Consider the following 16941-nt stretch of genomic DNA (forward strand, 5'->3'; position numbering starts at 1 on the left):
AAAGGCGTGATTTTTTTTGTAAGGTACCAGAGACAGTGGAATGTGTGATTATGGTGTGCCACAGATATTCATTGGAATGTGGGTGCCTTTTTGGCAATTATTGGGTAGATCTGGGGTACCCAGGTTGCAGGATATCCTGGCACCTGAGGCAGGAACAGTTACATCATGTAGGGCCTTGGTGAACAGCGGAGTAAAAATAATGATTTTTTTAAGTTAGCAGCGATTAGCAAACAACCTTGCTGAGGATCACAATCTCATGATTATTACAAATAGAATAACTGGAATCACAACTGTGGTCATACATTTACAATAATTATGCATGAATGTAGTAAATCAAAATATCTTTTCCAAAGAAGATAGCTACTCAAGGTAAGTGGAGATTCACATAAATGTGTTGAAACATTCATTGATGTTCAAAATGATATAGAAGTATTATATATATTATATAATATTATATTAGAAGTACAATATATATTAATGACTTGGATGAGGGAATTAAATGCAGCATCTCCAAGTTTGCGGATGACACAAAGCTGGGTGGCAGTGTTAGCAGTGAGGAGGATGCTAAGAGGATGCAGGGTGACTTGGATAGGTTGGGTGAGTGGGCAAACTCATGGCAGATGCAATTTAATGTGGATAAATGTGAAGTCATCCACTTTGGTGGCAAAAATAGGAAAACAGATTATTATCTGAATGGTGGCCGATTAGGTAAAGGGGAGGTGCAACGAGACCTGGGTGTCATTATACACCAGTCATTGAAAGTGGGCATGCAGGTACAGCAGGCGGTGAAAAAGGCGAACGGTATGCTGGCATTTATAGCGAGAGGATTCGAGTACAGGAGCAGGGAGGTACTACTGCAGTTGTACAAGGCCTTGGTGAGACCACACCTGGAGTATTGTGTGCAGTTTTGGTCCCCTAATCTGAGGAAAGACATCTTTGCCATAGAGGGAGTACAAAGAAGGTTCACCAGATTGATTCCTGGGATGGCAGGTCTTTCATATGAAGAAAGACTGGATGAACTGGGCTTGTACTCGTTGGAATTTAGAAGATTGAGGGGGGATCTGATTGAAATGTATAAGATCCTAAAGGGATTGGACAGGCTAGATGCGGGAAGATTGTTCCCGATGTTGGGGAGGTCTAGAACGAGGGGTCACAGTTTGAGGATAGAGGGGAAGCCTTTTAGGACCGAGGTTAGGAAAAACTTCTTCACACAGAGAGTGGTGAATCTGTGGAATTCTCTGCCACAGCAAACTGTTGAGGCCAGTTCATTAGCTATGTTTAAAAGGAAGTTAGATATGGCCCTTGTGGCTACAGGGGTCAGGGGGTATGGAGGGAAGGCTGGGTTCTGAGTTGGATGATCAGCCATGATCATAATAAATGGTGGTGCAGGCTCGAAGGGCCGAATGGCCTACTCCTGCACCTATTTTCTATGTTTCTATTATCAGTTTACATATTGATTGACATCCCAAAGGAAAGGTTTCAAGCCCATTGTGACCTTAAATTATGGAGGCAAACCCCATAACTGGAAATAGTCTTAGAGTTATACAGCATGGAAACAGATTCCTTGTTGGTCATCCATGCTGACCAATTTGTCTGCTTAAGCTAGGACCATACTGTACCTACAGGTTCAAAAAAAAAATTAGGGAAGTTAAAAACATTTGGAATTAAAAAAGAACCTTTCTTTAAGATTTGTCACATTTGAAAGTAACTGCTTATTGTATTTTACTAACATAGAGTATTTCTGCTTAAAAAAAATAAGGAAGACATTCATGTTTGCAGGTGACATGTGGCAAGGTGGGTCAGTGGTTTGCGGACGGGACACAAGCTTTGTGTGAATAAGGTACCTCATTATGAAGTTACTAGAAACATTCAAACCTACACACACTTACACTTTATTTCATAACATTACGTTAAACTGGAAGACAGAAGGCCTGATGTTAAAAAAAGATCAAACTGCTTCATACAGAGATGTCAGAAGAGGCCTAAAAAAAGTCTTTGTACTTTAGAGACGGGAGAATGTGTTTCTGGTTTTGGGGAGATCAAAACCAAAGGCATCTGAATGAAGGTTTAAGTAAGAAATACAGGTGAATATTATTCACCCAGCATTCATAAGAATGTAACACCTACTACGACAGGAACAGTTAGGGCAAACAAGAGAAAATCTGCAGATGCTGGAAATCCAAGCAACACACCCAAAATGCTGGAGGAACTCAGGAGGGTAGGCAGCATCTATGGAAAAGAGTACAGTCGACATTCCGGACCAAGACCCTTCAGCAGGACTGGAAAACAAAGGATGAGGAGTTAGAGTTAGAAGGTGGGAGAGGGCTAAAATAAAGAGCTGGGAAGTTGATTGGTGAAAGGGACACAGGGTTGGAGAAGGGGGGATCTAATAGAGGACAGAAGGCCATGGAAGAAGGAAAAGGGGGAGGGGCAGGCAAGGAGATAAGATGAGAGATGGAAAGGGAACGGTGAAGGGGGGGGGGGTGGTGTTGGGTGGTTCATTGGCTATTACCAGAAATTCGAGAAATTGATGTTCATGCCATTAGGTTGGAGGCTATCCAGACGGAATATAAAGTGTTGCTCCTTCAACCTGAGTGTGGCCTCATCACAACAGTAGAGGAGGCCATGGATTGACATATAGGGCAAATTGTGTGTTTAACACCGACCTTAATTAAAAAGTTATGCTGATGCAATTGTATTTAGAGGAAGATTAAGTGGAGCAGAAACACGAGTATGGATTGGTTGGGCTGAATAGTATCTTTTATTGCTTTGAATTTCGTCTGATTATGACCATAGACTTAGAGAATGAGAGATCTCGTGGAGGTATACAAAATTTCTAGAGGGCTTGGTGGTGTAGTTGCTCAATCTTTTTCCTTGGGCTGCAAGAGCAGGGCTACATTTTCATTGTAAAATGTGAGCTGATGAACACAGAGATGGGAAGTCTCTTTATTCAGTGGTTTGTGAGATGGATGCTTATTCATTGACTATGATCTGAAATGATATTTTATAATTTAATGATAAGGAAATCAGATAATTTAAGACCAATGCAGAAGACAGACAGGAAAAATCAGTCATGCTTTTATTATATGACTGAAGAGGCTCAAGGGGACATCTTGCTTATTCTTGTCCCTGCTCCTTATGTTTGTATGCACTTTACTTTTTCAATTAAATATCTCAAGGTATTTTACACAAAAAATTACTTTTCACAAACCAATTACTTTTGAAACACAGTGTATTTTACTTAGACAAACATACATTAATGCTAAATTTAATTTGCCACTTGTCTTCCCAATTACATAGCTGATGTAAAGAGAATCATGCAATTTGAGCAATTAAATTTTTCTGATCGGTCCTGCTCCTTGACTCATAGTAGCCTGTTATCAATTGTAGCAGAGTAATTAGACCACAGTGTCTTACCATTTTGGCCTGCTCAGTAGTCTCTTAATCCATAGTTAAGGATTTGAGTGCTATGTCAGGCAAGAGAATCTTCATGATATTATACGATCACAAACGACGATTAACCAATAGGCTTTCACATCCATTTGCCTGGAGGGAATACTTAATCGTGAATTGAAATGAGTGATGATCATTTGGTCATGTGAATCCTTTTTGCTGAGAACGTATGAAACAGTTTGACTTTATTCCTGTGGATGATTGTGGTTAGGCTTTGTTCTAAGTTCAGGTGCAAGCATTCTACAACATCTTCTATTGTTTCATTTTCAAAGTCTGTCTAGAACTCGGATTTCACTCCTATTTGGTGTAGCTGCACTTACCACTCAAAACTAATCAGAGCAAACCCCACTCATTTCAAATTTGGGAAATGTTACCTTCATAAATTTGTTAGGGAGGTCTTCATCTTGAATGCTGCTTTGAAACAGGGCCAAAATAGGCTAGTTAAATACAGAAATTGTAGCTGCTATATCATTGCACTGGATGTGATGGTAAGCAGATCTCTCACAACCTTTTTGACGTACCATGAAAAACTAGTTTTCAGTGGCATCACAGGTACAGGCAAAAAAAAAATTGTGCACATTTTATATATAAATTACACAAGACAGTGAAGAGAGAGCAAAAAAAGTACAAAAACAAGACCTAATTTGGAAAAAAAAAAGACACAGAGACTGGTCCCTGGGCATGGAAAAGAAGATCATAGTGTTCCATTGCTGAGGTCAGGTTTGGGCTGTGTAGATCAGTACACAAGCCTAATGGATGTAGGAAAGTAACTATTCCTGAACCTGAGAACTACTGGCCTCAAGGCAGCTCTGAAGCAACAACATAAAAGCGAAGGAAAACTCAAAGAGGGAAGGAGTTAAAAGTCATCAGTGTGTGTGGGCACATTCCTATCTTTCTTGCTCGAAATCATTGTAACAGTTTGAACCTGCTGTTATGAGTGGCTCCAAGAAACAGCAAAGTATGCAAAGTACGCGCACCATGAAAACCTCAAGCAGGCTGATGCAGACGATACTGTATCAATGATCCAAGGGAGCCATTAGTTCATATCTCCTAGCCAATTTGTGGCAGCATTTGTGCCTACTTCCTTGCAGTTAAAAAGTTTGAATCATACTCGTAGTGCACTGGTCCAATGATAGACAGGAGACTTCAGTTGCTGGAATCTGAAGCAATCAGGTCCTGATGCAGGATTTCAGTGGAAAAATCGGCGGTTCCCTTCCTCCCACAAGCACTGCTTATCCTGTTGAGTTCCTTCAGCAGGTTGTTTATTGCACTGGTTGAATTTTTTTCTGATCAGGATTTCAACAGGAATCCTTTAAAACACATGTAAAATGTATATAATGCGCTAGTATAATCTGAGTGTTATTTAGTCCAATTGATGGATTAATTAATGTGTCTTAAACAGGTCTCTTGATCTTGAACAATCAATTGATGTTGTAGCATAATTTTTCATTCTCACACAGACTGGACCAGCCCCAAGAATACAGAGCACGGAGCCACAGCTATGAGGCTGGACGCTCCCTGCAAATGATACATATCCAGATTTCCAAGGCCTCTCTAGATTTCCATAGGCATAGAATATTGTTGCTTCCAGAAATGATCCAAAAACCTGACAACATTCAGGATCATCCCTCCACTGACTTAATCACTCACTTCTGCCACTTTATCAGATCTGGCTATAATCACGTGGGGAAGAAATTCTGTGGATGTGTAGTGGAGAGTATATTGACTGGTTGTAGCACAGCATGATATGGAAACTCCAATGTCCTTGAACAGAAAATCATGCAAGGAGTAATAGACATGGCACGGTGCCCATAACGGGTAACGCCCTCTGAGCACATCTACACTGGCGCCGTCACAGAAGAACAGACTCTATCATCAAGCACATCCACCACCTATGCCATGCTCAATTCTCACCTCTGCCACACAGAAGAGGGTACAGGAGCCTCAATACCCACATCACCAGTTTCAGGAACAGTTATTACCCCTCAGCCATCAGTCTCTCGAACCAGTGGGGACAACTTCACTCACACCGTCAATGATCTGTTCCCACAACCTAGGACACACTTTCAAGGACACTTCCATGTTCTCTGTGCTTATTGTTTATTTATTTATTATTTTACCTATTTTATATTTGTGCAGTCTGCTGTCCTTTGTACATTGGTTGTTTGTCCGTACTGTTGATGCAGTCTTTCATTGATTCCATTATGTTTCTTGGATTTACTGAGTATGCCCGCAAGAAAATGAATCTCATGGTTGTGTAAGGTGACATGTATGTACTTTGATAATAGGTTTACTTTGAAATATGATCTAAGTGACTTTGACCATTGGTACCAAATGGGGTCGTTTGAGTATTTCAGAAATTACTGATCTTCTAGGATTTTTATGCACATAAGTCTCCAGAGTTTTCAGAGGATGGTGCAAAAAACAAACAAAAAAGATCCGGTGAGTGGCAGTCTGTGGGCAAAACCATGTTGGTAATGAGAGAGGTCAGAGCCAGTCTGGTTCAAGCTGATAGGAAGGCAACAGAAACTCAAATAAAGACAAGTTATAGCAGTGGTGTGCAGAAGGGCTTCAATGAATACAAAAAAAAAATGTTGATCCTTTGAACTCTAAAGCCTGGAAGTGGATGGACTACTGCAGCAGAAGATCTTGAACAAACACGCAGGTACCTAATAAAATAGCAACTAAGTGTATGTCAGGAAATTTGTCATTTTGTGGCAGCAGTACAGTGCAAGACATGAAATTATATAAGTTACAAAAATAAATAGTGTAAAAGATGATTATTGAGGTAGTATTCATGGATTCATGGACCATTCGGAAATCTGATGGCAGAGAGGAAGAAGCTCTTCTTAAAGTACTGAGTGTGGATCTACATGCTCCTGTACCTCCTCACTGATGGTAGTAGGTAACGAGGGCATGTCCTGGATAATGCCAGCCAAACTCTTCATCTAATAGTATTACAAGAGTACCTTCACCACATGGACTGCAACAGTTCAGTAAGGGCACTCATGAGAGGTAGGTAAGGAAGGCTGGTATTGCTGTTTACACATACATCCTGAGAATGAATAAATAGAAATATTAGATCATTTTTATTGAGACTTTATTCCAGTAGTTCGTTCTACTTGATGGAAAATATGTCCTGCAACAATATTGGGTTCCACGCTTAAAACTTTTCTTGAAATCTTTATCAAACATGAATCTTCCCTTATAAGTCTGGGGAAGATTCACATTTGATAAATATTGTACATTGCATTCTTACATTTTTTTAATGTCACACACTGCAAGAGTGCATTCGACTGTTATTTCCCACTGATGGAGTAAAATAAATTCAGCTCAAAGTTTCTTTGAAATTAACAGTGAAATTCTTAAAGAATGCTGCAAGTTACTCATTTTGCAGCCAGGTGGCAGTAGTGGGTAACTACAACATAGATCAGCACTTGTCAATGACAAGAATCCTTACCCATTTCCAGTCGAGTCATGACATATGACTGAAGTACTCTGATACTTGTCTAGTCTGAGTCGTTTCCTAGCAACCTTTTTCCTCATTAATACCCTTGTTGATTTTACTCCTACAAACTGTGGCAATTGTACTTTAAGATTTTTGCCCCATTTCTCCTGCAAGATTGAGGTTAGTGAATGATGCACTCAAGTATAAAAGGCTCAGGCCGTGAAATAAATGTATATTGGCACTACCAGTCAATATTTTTGCTTCATACCTTCAATTTCAGCCTAAAAGTCAAAGAATATGCATTTTTTCAATATATTCATGTTATTGACAGAGGGTGAAATTAAGTACACAGCACGACTGAATGCTTTCTAATAGTCATTTGAAGGCAAAAAGAGTTCAAACGAAAGGAGCCATGATTTTGCTTGCTCATTATCTACTCAATTTCCTAATTTTTAATTTAGTGTTTTCAAAGTGTTATATGACACCTTGATGTGCTTCTGGTCTGAAAGATTGCACACAAATGTTCTAGAAATTTTTCAAAATCAACAACTAAATTAAACCTTTCACAAGAAGGCTAATTTCACAGTTAATGGCTGAAATTATTGCTGGAGTCTAAATATCTACACATTTGATTCTGCTTTAATGTTTACAAAGTTAGTAAACGCATGTTCAGGACTATTAAACAGCATAATGTCCAGCCACTTAAATTGACCCAGGCCAATTGGAACTTAAATTGATTCTTCATAAAGGTGTTAAATGTTGATGATACAGATGAGTTTTTTTGCTCACATAAGCCCAAACCAATAAAAATATGATTAAATGAGCTGTAATGGACAATGATAAATCACATCAAATTCTATATGTCATTTAGTAGCAAGAACCATGTTTTCTAGACTTTTCTTTGCTCATGAAACTGCTGTTTGTGAGATTAACAGTTCCTCTGACTGAAGTTGTTAAAATGCATTTCTAACTGGTCTTTGCACATTATGGCTGCACAGAATATTGTTCAAATTTTTAAAAATTTTTGCATGGAATAATTAAGTACAACTAAACTTAATTTGTAAAGCACCATGCAGTTGCACCTTTTCAGCAACTTTTTGACCTTTTTGATCGTTCGAGATTACATTGCCTAGCAAGAGACTACTTAAAGTCTCTACTTAATAAAATTAATCAGGTTTTGCCAACAGCTATGTAAGCACTGCTAAAAGAATGAAAAAATATTGTTTTTTCAAAACTTGCTTCCATTCTGTATTTAACACCTTAACCTAAAAATGGATCAGTCATTTGATAATCGATTAAAAATCCACACAAGAATTAGCAAGATTAGAAATTTTTTTTTTCTGAACTAATTGCAGAAACAGTCCAATTGATGGTAAAATTTTAGTGTCTGGGAAACTGTGTCCTTGTTTTAATGTTGTTGTTATTACAATGTAAAGTTTCATAAAAAGGGTTCTTTTAGCAGATTTTCCGTTTATTGCTGCACTGAAACTGACATTGTTGGCCTCCGCTCAGAATTCTCTTGGTGTTGTAGTTCTTGCTGTTTTTACAATCTAACTCATCACATGTGAACTTTACAACCGTATGTTACAGTTATACATCAACGCTCCAGCTGTAGAAGAGTGCCAGTGAATGAATGATGGGTCAGACATAGAACAGTACAACACAGAACAGGTCCTTAAGCCTACAGTGGTGTGCCTAACTTAATTAAACTAGGTGTTAAAAGCCTAAGTAAACTAGTCCCTTCACTAGCGTATGTCTCCATTTTTTCATGTGCCTCTTAAATGCCCTTCTCATATTTGACTTGACTATCAGTGGTGGCACCACTCCAGACTGCCACCACACTGTGTATATTAAAACAAGAACCTGCCTCATACATCTCTGATCTTATCTCCCTCTCACCTCAAGTGTCTGTCCCTTAGAATTAGATATTTTGATCCTGGGAATAAGGTACTGACTATCTACTCTGTCTATGTCGCTCACATTCCTATAAACTGCTATCAGCTTTCCCCTCAGCCTCTGCCACTACTGAGAGATTAAGTTTCAGCCTCTCCTCATGGCACATGACCTCTAATACTGGTAAACATTTTCTGCACGCTCAACAAAGATTATACACCCTTCCTATAATGAATTGAATGTAATGCTCCAGATGTGTCCGAACCAAAGCTGCCAATATTTTTATAAAGCTGCAATATAAGTTCCTAACTCTTGAACTCAATACCTTTCAGTCTACACACCCCTGCTACCAAAAAAAAACAAGTTTCTTACTCTCTGCCCAATTTATGACTATTTTGATAAAATAAAACTTGTTTCTAGCAGACTAGTTGATAACTTGGGAAGAGAAAGGTACAGAGGAGATGTCAGGGGTAAGTTTTTTACGCAGAGAGTGGTGAGTGCGTGGAATGGGCTGCCGGCAACGGTGGTGGAGGCGGATACAATAGGATCTTTTAAGAGACTCCTGGACAGGTACATGGAGCTTAGAAAAACAGAGGGCTATAGGTAACCCTAGGTAATTTCTAAAGTAAGTATATGTTCAGCACAGCCTTGTGGGCTGAAGGGCCTGTATTGTGCTATAGGTTTTCTATGTTCTATGTTCTAGAAACTTAATGGAAAGGATGTGACAAGTAGTGACCTTGGATCCATTGTCTGTTTTAAGGAGGTTCAGTGGTAACTGACAAAACAGAGTCGATAGAAAGAAGCACAGGACTACAGACAAGAAAGGCTAGAACTTGCAAAAGGACAATAGATTGAGAGGCTTCTTGCTTTACAATTCATTGCCTGGTTCAATGAATACTCGGTCACATTGTGTTTTAACTACGCTCCTGCTTTAAGCCTACAATGAGGGCACTGAATCAAAGTTTAAGATTGTTTCTTTCTGTTAATTTTTGGGATTTAAGCTTCACTGACTAGCTACTTAAAATTATATTAAAATAATTGAAGCATTTGGGATTGTAGAGTGAGAGTCAAAGCACAGAAGGGTACAGATGAAATAGGGTGAATAGGATTAGTATAGATAAGCGTAATGGCCAGCATGGAGATGGTGGGCTGAAGGGCCTGTTTCTGTGCTACACAACCCCACAACGTAACACCATCTCCTGTGGAGGGAAGTGCACAACAAAGTTACATAGTCTTAAGACATGCACTCTGCCATTCAGGGAACATTGGGAAAGGGCAAGAAGTGAATTCTCTTGGGTTGTAGGAATGTGAAGTTCATTTCAAAAGACGGTAGAAGCCAAGTTCAATTAAAAACTCCAAAATACAGAAGTTTCAAAATTTCAAACAAGTGAGATTATTATAGGTTCAATGCATTATGATGCAGAAGGGCTAGACTCTAATTTGGGTGACAGAATGGTTTTAAGGCCTGAATAATCTCCATGCTGATCTTCTGCATCTTCCAACAGAATCACAAATAGGAAAATGATGAATAAGCTATTCACACAAGCAAATTGTTGGAGACCCATAAATAAAACGCACTAGAGCCACAATGCAAATACAACATCCTTTGGTGTCAAACAGATTGTGGAATGGATGGGAGGAGTCCTTGCCAATACTAAGGGGTCTGTGAACACAGATAGTTAGAGACACTCTTGATGATGCTCCAGGTGAATGTGGTTAGACTGGGGGTGGTGAGCCTCACTCTCCTCAATCTCCTCAGGAAGTGGAGGTGCTGCTGTGCTTTCTTGACTGAGTTGGTGGTGTTGAAGGACCAGGTGGGATCATCCGTGATGTTCACTCCAAGAAACGTGGTGTTCCTGACTCTCTCCATTGATGTGCAGTAGGTTGTGGTCAACCTGCATTTCCTGAAGTTCGCAATCATCTCTTTAGTCTTGTCCACATTGAGACTCAAGTTGTTGCGGTTGTACCAGTCCACAAGCCGCTCTACCTCCTCTCATGCCAATTCATCCTTGTTGCTGATGAGGCAAAGCACTGTGGTGCCATCAGTGAACTGATGATGTGGTTAGAGCAGGATCCAGCAGTACAGTTGTATGATGGACGTGTGAACAGTAGTGGGCAGAGCACGCAGCCCCGGGGGACACCAGTGCTCAGCATGACGAAGGTAGAGATTTAGCTGCCAACGCAGACTGTCTAAGGTCTCCCCATCAAGAAGTCAAAGATCCAGCCTCAGAGTGGGAGAGGCTCTGCCTCAGGGGCTTCAGTCTCCAGATCTCACTATGGCTTTTCCTCCAGCACTCGCTGCTGTCTTTGGTTTGCTAGATTATGCAGACAAACACGTCTCTGCATTTATTTCAGGAATACTACAAGCTGATACAGAAAATATTTCAAAGTTCAAAGTAAATTTATTATCAAAGTAAGAATGCTACTACATATTACCTTGAGATTCATTTTCTTACAGTCACTAACAAAAAAAAAAGTACAATATAATCCCTAGAAAAACTATACATAAAGACTAACTTTATAACCAATGTGCAAACAAAGGCAAACTGTGCAAATATAAAATGAATACCTACATCCTGAGTTGTGAAAGTCAAGAACCCACCTACTTCAATCAGGCTTCAACTATACCGGTGCCTAGGAAGAACGTGGTAACCTGTCTCTCTGACAATCGTCCAGCAGCACTTACATCTCAGTGCTGAAGTGTCTTGAGAGGTTGTGATGGAACATATCAACTCACCCACAAAATGTTGGAGGAACTCAGCAGGTCAGGCAGCATCTATGGAGAAGAGTGAACAGTCAATGTTTCGGGGCAAGACCCTTCTTTCGGACTGAGAGGGAAGGGGGGAAGATGCCTGTATAAAAACGTGGGGGGGGGGTGGTAGGGGAAGGGGGCTAGCTGGAAGTGATAGGTGAAGCCAGGTGGGTGGGAAAGGTCAAGAGCTGGAGAAGAAACAATCTGATAGGAGAGGAGAGTGGACAGTAGGAGAAAGGGAAGGAGGAGGGACCCGGGGGAAGTAATAGGCAGGTGAGAAGAAGTGAAAGGTCAGAGTGGGGAATAGAGGAAGGGAGAGGAAGGAGAAATAGATATTCATACCATCAGGTTGGAGGCTACCCAGATGAAATATAAGGTGTTGCTCCTCCACCCTAAGGGTGACCTCATCTTGGCACAAGAGGAGGCCATGGATCGGCACGTCGAAACAGGAATGGGAATTGGAATTAAAATGTTTGGTAAATGGCAAGTCCCGCTTGTGGCTGATGGTATGCAGGTGTTTGACAAAGTGGTTCTCCAGTTTATGACACGTCTCACCAATGTAGAGGGAGCACATTGGGAGCACCGGACACAACAGATGACCCCAGCAGATATGTAGGTGAAGTGCTGCCTCACCTGGAAGGACTGCTTGGGGCCCTGAATGGAGGAGAGGGAGGAGGTGTACGATCAGGTGTAGCACTTAGGTTGCTTGTAGTGATAAGGGCCAGGAGGGAGATTAGTGGGCAGGGACGGATGGACAAGGGAAATGTGGAAGGAGTGATGCCTGTGGAAAGCGGAGAGGAGTGGTGTAAAGATATGTTTAGTGGAAAGGTCCCTTTAGAGATGGCAGAAGCTGTGGAGGATAATGTGTTGGATGCGGAGGCCGATAGGGTGGCATCTTTCTGAAGTTTTTTCCATTCCTGGACATTGGTATTTCTGCACTGGGCTGCAATGCAACAGTCAGGATATGCTCCACTGTACCTATAGAAGTTTGTCAAAGTTTTTGATGACATGCTGAATCATCTAAGCCTCCAAGAAAGTAGAGGCACTGTGATAACACATATGTACTGGCCCCAGGACAGATCTGGAATTTGGTATTTTCCACGGCTGTCCTGGTACTTTAGTTCCTGGCTATTTATACTTAGCTGCTGAGGTTGCAGAGCACTTTGGTCTGAGCAGCCGGGGAAGCAGACTGAGTCCTTATTCCCTAGGATTCACGGCTCCTGGTCATTGATAATGGTCAATGGTGCAAATCCCTTCAGGACGAAGGGATTGTGGTACACTTTGCAGAAACAAGGCATTCACAATTAGGAAATTGTTTAATGATTCATAAGCATCTGCACATTGAGCAAGTGGAAGGGTCTGAGAAGATAAGAAGAAGCAGGAGTAGTCCATTCAGTCTGTTGCTCCACTAGAAAAAAATGACTTGTGCTATCAGCGAATCTGTGGATCTGAACTTTCCTCTGTTCAGGACATTTACTGCAGCAGGTGCATAACAGGGGCCCCAAGGTTCATCAGGGACTCCAGTCACCCCACCCTCAAACTGTTCCAGCTGTTTCTGTCTGGCAAATGGTACCACAGCATTAAAGCCAGGACTAACAGGCTCCGGGACAGCTTCTTTCAAATTTATCAATAAATATTGTTCTGCTTGCATAGCTGACTGTACATTGTATCCGACTGTAGAAAACAATTCTGTATACAATCGCAGTGTTTGGGCAATATCCGCCCACACCTCCCTTCCTAATTGCTTGTACACAGCAACGGAGACACAACATAAAGATTTTTACTCCCTCATGTTGTGAGATGAATGTAAGAAATAAAATAAGTTTTAATTCTAATTCCTGTACGAACACCATATCTCTTGATCCTCTTAATGTTGAAGAATCTTTTGCTCTCTGTCTGGAGCTGAGCATCTGCTGTCATTAATTCCAAAGATTTGCCACTTCTGGGTGAAGAAGCTTTTTAGTTCCCTAATTGTGTTGAATGGCTGACCCTGATTTTAAGTCTCTGATGCCTGGGCCTAAAACCTCCAGCCAGGGAAAACATCACCCTGCGTCTGGTCTTACGAATTTTGTACAATTCAGTGAGATTATAAAAAAAGTTTGTGGTATTAAGAGGAACTTTACAAATGTACGACTGAAATGATGACAGTCTGCAGTCTGGGGAGCCAGGTCTGATATCTGTCAATTCCTGTTTCTTTAGAGGTCAAACAGAGTAAATAATTTTATTTGTTTATTAATCTCTCCACATATGCAGACTGGGGTGGCCTCGCTGATGCAGAGGTGAACAACAAATCGGGAAACACAGCAGAAATAGGTAGTGGCTGCTCGGAAAGATCACATGAGGAGAAAGTTTAGAAGCAACGTAATCATCTGCTGAACGGAAATGTAGTCCAGGCGTGAGATGACTGAGTACCTTCTGACAGAATGTCTCAAATCTTAGTGGTGACATTGTTGTAAACCCTTATCTGTTAATGGATTGCTGAATTGGAGAAGTCCAGGTGCACTGCAATGTCTTTGTAGGCACTCCTGGAATCGGCTCTTTGCCATCGTGTAGTCCCTGAACTTTCCGATCCCTCCCTGTGAGGCAAGTCATTGCCATTCCAATGTACCAGGTAATGGATTGCTGCTACTGTCATGACTAAGGAATCGGTAGAATAAGTATCTCAGCAGCTAAATGTTGAGGGAAAGAAACCTTGCTGCTGGATATTGGAAGTTGTATTGTTTTTAACAGCTGGTTCTGAAGGTATTCAGCCAGATCTCTGAAATGTTAACCAACTGTGCTTTTAAAATAGTGAAAAAAAAACCAGCAAGCTTGTGCAATATTTTTCTAGTCTTAGACTGTACCATGATAGTTGTTGGTTGCAGTCATCATTCAGATTTATGTTTGCACAGCTGAAAATTGGTGTTATGTGAATAACAACATTGTTACAAATATGAGAAAATCTGCAGATGCTGTTAATCAAAGTAACACACACCAAATGCTGGAAACTCAGCAGGCTAGGGAGCATCTGTGGAAAAGAGTAGACGGTCCACATTTTGTGCCAAGACCCAGGATATCAGGGTATGTGTAACATCGGGAAAATGTCTGGTGTACTTGAATTACGCGTAGCTGTGGCTGGTTCAATTTCATGAGAGGGATGATATTGTTCGAGAAATGATCTCCACTAAATCTACTCTGAGCAAAGTGGAAAATTTAAAATTGAACCTCAGATTGTAAAAAATAAAAGAAGTTCAACATGATCTGATTAAAGTTTTGAAACTCAATAGCTGCAAATCTCTGTACTTCCACTGTGTGGCACAATACCTGGAACTGTGCACCATATACTGTACTGTATATCATGTGTAAATTTAAAAAAAGTACTTTAATCCATTTAATAATTGCATTTTAACTGAATCTCAAATAAAAGGCATGATGTTGTGAAAGTCGTATTATTTTAGAAGTAGTCGTTAGCCTACATATGCATTAGGTACTGTATGTAGGAATGGCACTTGTGCTTATCTTGATCATGAATATTAGAAAAGTTTTGTTTTGGACCAAAGAATCTTTCTCTTTTTTTGGATTAGATAGGCTTCCCTGTACATTCTATAAATTACTCCCAATGCCATAAGCCCTAACTCTGTGCAGCAACCTTGAACTTAATACTTTATTGGAAGCCTCTGGAGATTGAAGTAAATAGTATCTACTCAAATCCCTTTCTCTATACTGCCTTTTACTCCCTCAAACATCTCTTTGAGATACTCTATTTTTCTTTCATAAAACAATGTTGATTCTGAATGTTCAGCTCTTATTTCTTAAAAAAACAGATCCCAGCAATTTCCCAGTGATGGAAGTGAGAGTAATTGTTCCCTCCTATCTGCTTCCCTCCTTTCTTGGATGGGATATTAGGTTGCTGATTTTCCAATACGTACACTGGAGCAATTCCACAAACACAGGATCTTTGGAAGTTCTTAACTAATATTTTGCCCTGTCAGCTTTCAGTCCCATTAGCTTGCCAAGTACCTTTGCTCATTGATGAGAGTTGTTTTGAGCTCCTCTCTCTCTCTTTCCATCTGATTTTTTCCAGTATTGTCAGAGTGCTTTTAGTGTCTTCTAGCAGCAAGACTAATATTTGTTCCAAGTTTATGCCAATTTTGTCTTTCATAATTAATTTGCTAGTCCCATCCTTCAAGGTATCAATGTCTAGTTTATCTACTCTTTACCTTCTCATATACTTGCAGAAATTATAACTGACTTTTTATATTTTTTGCCAGTTTACTCTCAGTTTTTAGCTTGCCCTTTATTATATTTTTAATTTCCTCTTATTGTAAATGTTTTTCAAGTATTTTGTTCCATTACTAATCTTTACCACATTGTGTTTCATTCCTTTCACTGGGGAATTAATTATGAGGAACAGGAATGGCAGAAACTTGGAAGAAATAATTGGTATTTGTTCTTTTAATTTGATACTATCATGGTGAAATGTGTCCTTTGGTCTACCAAATCCTCGGTGACCACCAAGAACCCATTTTTTTATATAACGATCCCATCCTAGACAATTTTTTTCTAATGACATTCCACACAAGCTCATTCTAGAATCTGCCATTAACCTGCATACTAGGGCCAGTTTAGATGGTCAATTAATTAATCAACCTGCACAATTTTGGGCTGTGGTAAGAAACCGCAGCATTTGGAAAAAATCCTGTGACCACAGGGAGAATGTGCAATTTTCACATGAACAGTAATGGAGGTCTGGATTGAACCCAGATCAGTAGAACTGTGAAGCAGCAGCTCAGCTAATTGTGTGAATGTGCCACCCACAGACTTAAGATCCTTGGTCAGTCATAGACAGACCACCCTTCTCACCATTTTTATTCTTCAGTTGGTTAGAACTTTGATAAGACTGATGAAATCTCTCTTTAAATGGCTGCACTAATTGACTACAATTATCTTACTTTCCTTTTTTAAAGTATATTTTTCCATTTCACTTTAGTGTTAACTGCCTTCAAGCTATTGCTATTGCCTTTAATTTAAAGTAAGACAATACTTTCAGACACAAGTTTTACACCCTCAAATTAAATGTGAAATTCTATCAGGTTATGATCAATCTTCCCCATAGGTTCCTCGACTATAAAAATATTAATTATTATATCCTCATTCGACATAACTAGATCTAAGACAGGCTTTTTCATTACAGTACTAGAATGCATTGTTCTAAGAAACCATCCCAAATACACTTCATGAATTTCTCTTTTTTTTTGGTCAATTTGATTTGTCAAATGCGTTGGAAAATTTGAAGTGGCCCACAATTATCACAATGTCTTTCTATAAGGCCTTGCAAAAATATGTAAACTAAAAAGTCCAGATCTTTTGATTTAGTCATTGCCACTCTCTTGGTTATTATAATCAGATAATTTTG

Source organism: Mobula hypostoma, chromosome 14, assembly GCF_963921235.1.
Source record: "Mobula hypostoma chromosome 14, sMobHyp1.1, whole genome shotgun sequence".
Classification (NCBI taxonomy): Eukaryota; Metazoa; Chordata; class Chondrichthyes; order Myliobatiformes; family Myliobatidae; genus Mobula; species Mobula hypostoma.